We start from the raw sequence: 8,735 nt of genomic DNA on the forward strand, positions 1-8,735 counted from the left end.
TATCGAGCGATAAGCTTGATGAGCAACCCAAACAAACAAAAAAAGACTGTACCTTATTGTACTTGCTCTTACCCATATCTTCTCTTTCTCTTTCATCGCGAGTGCAGCTAATTCAGTTAGTCTTCCAATGAATATTAATATTTTGTCTCAATGATGTCATGTTTCGACTAACAATTAGCACTTTTGAATTCTTAGATTGTTTTTTCACACGATGCACTTCTTTTAATTTATTTTACCACATTTCAATGTGAACCTTGACCAAATAAATAGGACAACAATATCACGATCATATAATACATAAGCAGCATTGTTAGAATCGTGTTGGAAAATACTTTCTAATGATACCAGTTTTATATCAATTTTTTTTATATACTTCATCCTGAAAAATATATTTCAACTTCATTAAAACTTGCATGTATCTGCAAACTAAACTCATCTAAATACATGTATATCTACATAAAATTGAAACATCATTTTTAAATAGAGAGATATAGATTAATATTTTTTCGAAGATAAAATACGAAAAACAAGGGTGCATTGTTTATTGAAATGGAGTGAGTAGTATATATAAAATCATTTTAGTTGCCAATGATCATGCTGAGGGCCTCTATTTCTTGTTTTGCTCAGGCCCTCCGTATTCTCAGGTACGGCCCTGGTGGTCTATGAACCTGTATGTAATCTTATTACTTTTGGCTTCTTTGCACTGCTAATAGATCGGCGGAATTACGGCAAAAAAGAAGAAAGAATGTGTTGGTATTGTATTGCTTTCGATAGATCTGTTCGCCCCTCCCCCCCAAGCATTTACAGATGGCACAAGAGATTCAAGGATGAAATTGCTCTCCTTGTTCATAAGGCAAAGAGGAAATCATATCATGGGTAGAACATTTTATATATATTTTGCTGTTTGGGATCTATGATCCTTTTAGTTGCTGCTCTCCAGCAACTTTTGTACATATTTCCCTCTTTTTATTAATAAAAAAATACAAAGTGGGGAAACCCAGTGGTCAGCCCAAAAAAATTTGTTCGCTAGGTAGCCGTAGTTTTGCACTCAGTTCGTTTGCTAAAATTGGCTCAAATAATGTAGCATTTATAGTTTTATATTCGACCTGTTTGCTCAGGTATGTTTGCTTACATTCGTAGGTGACCTGTTTGTTGAAATAGCTTATCGCTTCTCTGACCATCTATCTCCTCAACAGATGGACAGAACTTGGATATTATTTCACTCATTAAACACACCAACATATTTGAGTGGTATTGAAGACTTCATGAAGCACGTTAGTGATTTTACTGATGGGGACAAGACAAAGGAAGTGATTTGTCCATGCCGCGTATGTTTGAATATTGGGTCCAAGCCTCAACATGTAGTCTCAGATCATTTATTCGTTTATGGGATGGACCAGACATATATCAGGTGGATTAACCATGGTGAACACTATGATCAGCCTGACATTATTGATCCTCTTTATTCTGATGGTTATCACCAAGATCTCGTCCAGGATGAGGCTACTGCTAATTTGTTACGGGATCTGTATCCATATGCAAGCCAACAGCCCCATGGTTATCACAAAAAGCCTCTTTTCCATGACCTGATAGAAGATGCTAAGCGCTTAGTGGCCCCTGGTTCTGTTGTGTCAAGATTCGAATTAATTGTGAAATTACTTCATGACAAGTCATACCAGGGGATTACCAATAAAGCGTTCAATGCAGTTGCGAAGACATACATCGATGCACTCCCTGGGGCTGGACTGCCAAAATCCTTTTATGAGGTGAAGCAGTACATCAAGGTACTGGGACTTGGATATGAGAAGATTGATTTTTGCAAAAATAATCGTGCAATCGTTTTGGATGGAGTATAATGACCTCGATGAATGTCCAAGATGTAAGGAATCAAGATGGAAACATGATGGAGCTGGTGGTAAGAAAAAGATTCCTTGGAAGGTTCTGAGATACTTTCCACTTGTACAAAGATTGCAGAGGTTGTTTGCTTCAGAACAAACATCTCGGGAAACAAGATGGCACAAAGAGATTCTCACGCCCGACCCTGATTTACTGAGGCATCCTGCTGATGGCGATGAATGGAAGCAATTTGACCTGGATCATCCAGATTTTGCTGCAGATCCAAGGAACCTGAGACTTGGCCTTGCTACAGATGGATTCAACCCATTTGGCAACATGAGCAACTCGTATAGCATGTGGCCAGTACTAGTTACACCTTACAACCAGGCTCCCTGGACATGCACCGATCACCGAATCGTATGATGGCCTTACTCATCCCAGGTCCCAAATCTCCTAGGAAGGATTTTGATGTGTTCATGCAGCCTCTTATTAGAGACTTGCAAACATTATGGGAGGGTGTCCCTACACGGGATGTGTGTCAACCTAAAGAACAAAATTTTCTATTACGTGTCTTTGTCGTATTGCACCCATGATTATCCAGCTTTGGGCACTATGTCAGGCAGAGTAACCTCCGGTTATAATGCATGTGTTCACTGTGATACTGATCAGCTGGCAGTGAGGATAATAAACAAGATATGCTATATGGGCCATCGCCGTTTCCTTCCATTAGATCACAGCTTCAAAAAATAGAAAAAATTGCAATTTATTGGTGATCAGGCCTGTAAAAAGACTAAACCGCAGCACTTTAAGAGTCACGAGTTGGAGGCGCACCTAGAAGCGGTCAGAAATGTTAAACCAGGAAAACCACCAGCCGCCACAGCAGGTACAGCAGAGAAGGATACAGAAGATGCAAAGAAGCAGAGTAGCAGATAGAAAAAGGAAGAAGAGAGGAGATGAACCGAGTCTAGCAGCTACCAAAAGGAAGATGGGAGGTGAAATAGCAGCATGTACCAAGAGGAAGGAAATGGAAAATGATAGACCGAGAATATTTTATAAGCGCAGGACCACTCTTTGGGACTTGCCGTATTGGGCTGGTAAGAAGCTTCGGCATAATATTGATATCATGCACATGGAGAAGAATATATGTGACAGCATTGTCGGCACATTACTCAACATTCCATCCAAGACAAAAGATAGCTCAAATGCTAGGATTGATTGTGCAACATTGAATGTTAACAGGCACTTGCAAATCGATCGTAATGACAAAGTGAACAAAGGCAAGGAAAAACATTATAAATTTCGAGGCGCGGAATTCACATTGCCGATGCCTAAAAGGAGATTATTTTGTGAGTACCTCCGAGGTGTGATGTTCCCGTTCGGATTTGCTTCCAACATTGCAAATTGTCTCAATGCTGAAGGAAACAAGCTCCAAGGGTTGAAAACTCACGATTGTCATATCCTGCTGCAAAGGCTTTTAGCTATTGGCATTAAAGATTTAGTGAAGCCAAATATGTACAACGTGATTGCAGAGTTGGGAAGGTTCTTTAGGGAAATATGTAGTAAAACTCTAAGCAGAGCTGTTGTAGAACGTCTTAAGGTGGACATAGCAGTAATCCTGTGCAAGCTGGAGCTGATATATCCTCCAGCCTTCTTTGATGTGATGGTGCATTTGGCTGTTCATCTACCTGATGAGGCACTTTTAAGAGGTCCCAGACAAGATGGATGGATGTACCCTATAGAACGTCGATCGTGCACTTTCAAGAATACGCTTAGGAACAAAGCTAGACCGGAGGCTTGCATTGGTGGCGTATATTGCTGCTGAAGCATATACATTTGCCTCAAGATATATTCCTGATATTGAGACCAGATTCAACCGGGTCGCAGAATTTTGGAAGTTGGAGGATCTGTTTTTAATCATGGTGTTGAGCTAATAGGAAAGAGGACCGAAAAACATTAGAGCAGTCTGAATTTGAACAGCTGTCTTGGTATGTGCTGAATAATGCTACAGAGGCTGATGAATATGTTAAGTGAGTACTATGCACACGAAATACTCAGTTCCTCGCATATACTATGAACTTGTATCAAAATGAAATATATTCAGCTGACTTGGCTATGTTTTGCAGCTTGTACATGGAAACGAATGGAAAGCTATCGGCACGTGGGAGTGGGTTTCAGACTGGTTTGAGAAATATGTAAGATGTTCAATTGCACTCTGACTTGTCTATGTGTTTTCACATGAGATGACCTCTTGTCTATTTTGTAATCGTAGATCTCGAAACTCCATGAGGAGAATCCAGGCGCTGTTAGTGCTGATCTCCTTGTCCTATCACGTGGTCCAGATAAGAGGGTGTTGGTAGCTGCAGCTTGCAATGCCAATGGTGTCCATTACAGCTCCTATGAGCGTGAACAACATTTGAAGACACGAAATAGTGGCATCACAACCAGTGGAGATCACTTGACAACCAGAAAGAAGAGATCAGAGTCATTTGACCATTATGGTCACATAGAAGAGGTTATTCAGTTGTTCTATAGTGATAAGGTTACTGTCCGATCTGTGGTTCTATTTAAGTGTTATTGGTACAACCAAGATCCAAACAAGGGCAAAGGTGCCAGAAATGATGGGTATTTCATATCAGTTAATACTATCGCTCGGTGGTACAAGGATGATCCTTATATTTTGGTACCTCAAGCGGCCAAGGTACTTTTCTTGGAAGACAGATCTAGAAAAGGATGGCAAAGATGTGCAAAAGTTTGTGGCAAGGAACATATATGATTTGGATGAGAATGCGGATCCAATAATTGGTGCCCAGCAAGATGATTTTGCTGGTTGTATGCAAACTAAAGTTGCTGACATTGATGAAACCTCGTTGGATACAGGTATCCCTGCACATGATGGAGAAGTAGATTTCACTGTTGAGGTTAGCATAGTCGACAAAGAGATGGATAAACTGAAGCTACCTGGTGAATCTCAGGAGGAGAATGGACACGACGAGCAGGATGAGACCATGCACGAATATCAGAATGAAGACGGAGGTGATGATGATGATGATGATGATTAGACTCTTGTCTCTGTATCATGCTGTGAGATGAAGAACCATGATTTGTTTTGATTTTTCTATTTGGAAAATGTATGAGTCCTGAAGACAATTATCTGTTGGATTGTAATCCCATGATGACTAATTATTTATGTTTGTTGTCCTACTAAAAGTTGGTCAAACTTAATTGTGTGGAAGTAATCCCATGCTGTTTGATTCATAGGGTCATATCCCATAGGAAAATAGAATGATAATACTTGATCAAACTAATGCAGAATATCTTATAACCACAATCAAATAGAATTTCTCTTGACATAGGATTCAAGTTGGCATGGCATCCCTATCATACAGGGGTTTTATTCATACTATGCTACAAATCGAAAATAAGATGGGTCAGCACTTTATCGCGCAGCATGTGGCAACCGGCGTTCGTTACAAACCAGGAGAAGATGCACTTCCTATGGAACGGGTGTTTGCATCCCCTGAGACGCACCGTTGTGCGGCTGACAGCCTCAAAGATGCATATGCTGCAGTGGCCATCCTCCGGCGCAACTAGGACCCAACTGTCCTGCAGCGCCGGCAAGTTGACGATGAGCCGGTGGTCCACCCTAAGGGTGAGGTCGAAGTGGAGGCCACCGAGCCGATGACACGCCTGCTGCCACATCAGGTGCATAACATCGTAAGGCATGATGATGTCCCACTCCTCCTCCGTGAGGTTCAGGTTCTTGAGCAGCCATACACGGGCAAGAATCTCGCGCATAGTTCGCACGACATTGCCCCCACTACGCAGCTCCCTCGGAGGCAAGCCAAGATCCAGCACCACCTCTTCGCAGGGTGTAGTGGTGATATCGTCCTCATCCAGTGGGGCAGGGAGGGGGCCGGCCATCCTCCTGAGCTCGTACGTCCTCGAGAAGAAGATGTGCACTGTCATAGTGTACGGGGACGCCTCGCCCTCGCTGATACGTCCAATTTGCATCACTATTTTATATCATAATTTGCTGTTATTCATTGATATATTTCATATTGGGACACATTACTTATGTTATTTCATCTATTTTGCATGTTTCATCGTTATTGGAGGATCGAACACCGGAGCCAGGATTCTGCTGGAAAAAGCACCGTCAGAACGCAATATTTCGGAAGATCAACTCTGGAAGGAAATTATACCAAAAATCCTATTTTTCAAGATGACGAAGGAAGCCAGAAGGAGGAGCCAGGAGGAGCCAGGGTGGGCCCACACCCTAGGGCGGCGCGGCCCAGGCCCTGGCCGCGCCGCCATGTGGTGTGGAGGGCCCACGGCCCCTTTCGCCTCCTTTTCTTCGCCAAACCCTTCGTCCCGAAGACCTAAGCCACAGAGGGTACCTCGCGAAGAGTTACAGCCGCCTCTGCGGGGCGGAGAACACCAGAGAGAAAAGAGCTCTCCGGCGGGCAGGAATCCGCCGGGGAAATTCCCTCCGGGAGGGGGAAATCGACGCCATCGTCACCGTCATCGAGCTGGACATCATCGCCATCACCATCATCATCATCTCCACCATCATCACCGTCGTCATCACCGCTGGACACCGTCACCGCCATAGCAATTTGGGTTTGATCTTGATTGTTTGATAGGGGAAACTCTCCCGGTATCGATTTCTACTTGTTGTTGATGCTATTGAGTGAAACCATTGAACCAAGTTTATGTTCAGATTGTTATTCATCATCATATCACCTCTGATCATGTTCCGTATGATGTCTCGTGAGTAGTTCGTTTAGTTCTTGAGGACATGGGTGAAGTCTAAATGTTAGTAGTGAACTATGGATGAGTAATATTCAATGGTGTGATATTTAAGTTGTGGTGTTATTCTTCTAGTGGTGTCATGTGAACGTCGACTACATGACACTTCACCATTTATGGGCCTAGGGGAATGCATCTTGTATTCATTTGCCAATTGCGGGGTTGCCGGAGTGATGAAACCTAAACCCCCGTTGGTATATCGATGCAGAGGGATCGCAGGATCTCAGAGTTTAAGGCTGTGGTTAGATTTATTTCTTAATTACTTTCTTGTAGTTGCGGATGCTTGCAAGGGGTATAATCACAAGTATGTATTAGTCCTAGGAAGGGCGGTACATTAGCATAGGTTCACCCACACAACACTTATCACAACAATGAAGATTATTTAGCCGTATGTAGCGAAAGCACTAGACTAAAATCCCGTGTGTCCTCGAGAACGTTTGGTCATTATAAGTAAACAAACCGGCTTGTCCTTTGTGCTAAAAAGGATTGGGCCACTCGCTGCAATTATTACTCTCGCACTTTACATACTCGTACTTTATTCAACTGTTACATCAAACCCCCCTGAATACTTGTCTGTGAGCATTTACAGTGAATCCTTCATCGAAACTGCTTGTCAACACCTTCTGCTCCTCGTTGGGATCGACATTCTTACTTATCGAAGATACTACGATACACCCCCTATACTTGTGGGTCATCAAGACTATTTTCTGGCGCCGTTGCCGGGGAGTGAAGCGCTATTGGTAAGTGGAATTGGTAAGGAAAACCTTTACTGTTGTGCTGATTTTATTTCTGCCTGCTGCTATAAGTCATTATGGAGAGATCTTCTCTTCAATTTCTATTTGGGAAATCTACTACTACTGCAACGGTAGTGGATGAAGCGCCAGGTGAGGAAGTGATACCATATAAAATACCTATGAAAATTATTGAACGTGTTATGGATAACCGCTATGAAGGGGATGGAACTGTCCACCCCGGTGATCATTTACTGTTTTTGCATGAATTATGCGGTTTATTCAAATGTGCAGGTATTGCTATGGATGAAGTGAGGAAGAAACTATTCTCTTTGTCGCTGTCTGGTAAGGCGGCGCATTGGTATAAATTACTGGATAATGGGGATTCTCTTGAATGGAATGATATTGTGCCCCGGTTTTATTCTAAGTTCTATCCTCCAAGTGAAATTCATAAGGATCGGAATCGCATATATAATTTTTGGCCTCATGATGGAGAGAGTATTGCCCAAGCTTGGGGGAGACTGAAGTCTTTAATGCTCAAATGCCCCATTCATGAGCTTCCTGGTAATGTTATTATTGATAATTTCTATGCAAGACTTTCTTTTCAAGACAAGACCTTGCTGGATACTTCTTGTTCTGGATCATTTACACGCAACAAAGAAGAGTTTAAAAGGGACCTTCTTGATCGAATCCAAGAAAATACTGAAGGATGGGAGAACGACAAAGATCGAGAATCAGGTATAATTTATGATTATAAATGCATTGAAGCTTTTATGGATACTGATAAATTTCGTAATATGAGTGCTACATATGGTCTTGATTCTCAAGTTGCTGTAAATCTTTATAAAGCTTTTGCCTCTCATTATGAATTGCCAAAGAAGAACTTTGATAAGTATCATGAACCATATAAAGATAAAATTGATTCATCTATTAATAAATGTGTTGTAGTTGAAACTGCTGATCATGTTATTCCTGAAGCTTATATTGAAAAAACTCCTTTCCCTGCTAAAATGAAGGAGTACTCTGTTATAAATAGTGCGGTTCATAAAAGTGAAAAGAAACCTGTAGAACCTGAAGAACAAATAAAAGTTGAACCTGTTGCAATAATTAAAGATCTTGTGACTGAAAATGTAGAGGATGGTCATATTATTTTCTGTGAAGATGCTTCACATATTGTTTCACATCCTAATAAACCCAAACAAGCTAGTGTTCCTATGCTATCTGTTAGAATTGGTGATCATTGCTATTATGGATTATGTGATATTGGTGCAAGTGTTAGTGCTATTCCGTATGAGCTTTACACGGAGATTATGCACGAAATTGATTCTTGTGAACTTGAAGATATTGATGTGGTTATTC

Source organism: Lolium perenne, chromosome 7, assembly GCF_019359855.2.
Source record: "Lolium perenne isolate Kyuss_39 chromosome 7, Kyuss_2.0, whole genome shotgun sequence".
Lineage (NCBI taxonomy): Eukaryota > Viridiplantae > Streptophyta > Magnoliopsida > Poales > Poaceae > Lolium > Lolium perenne.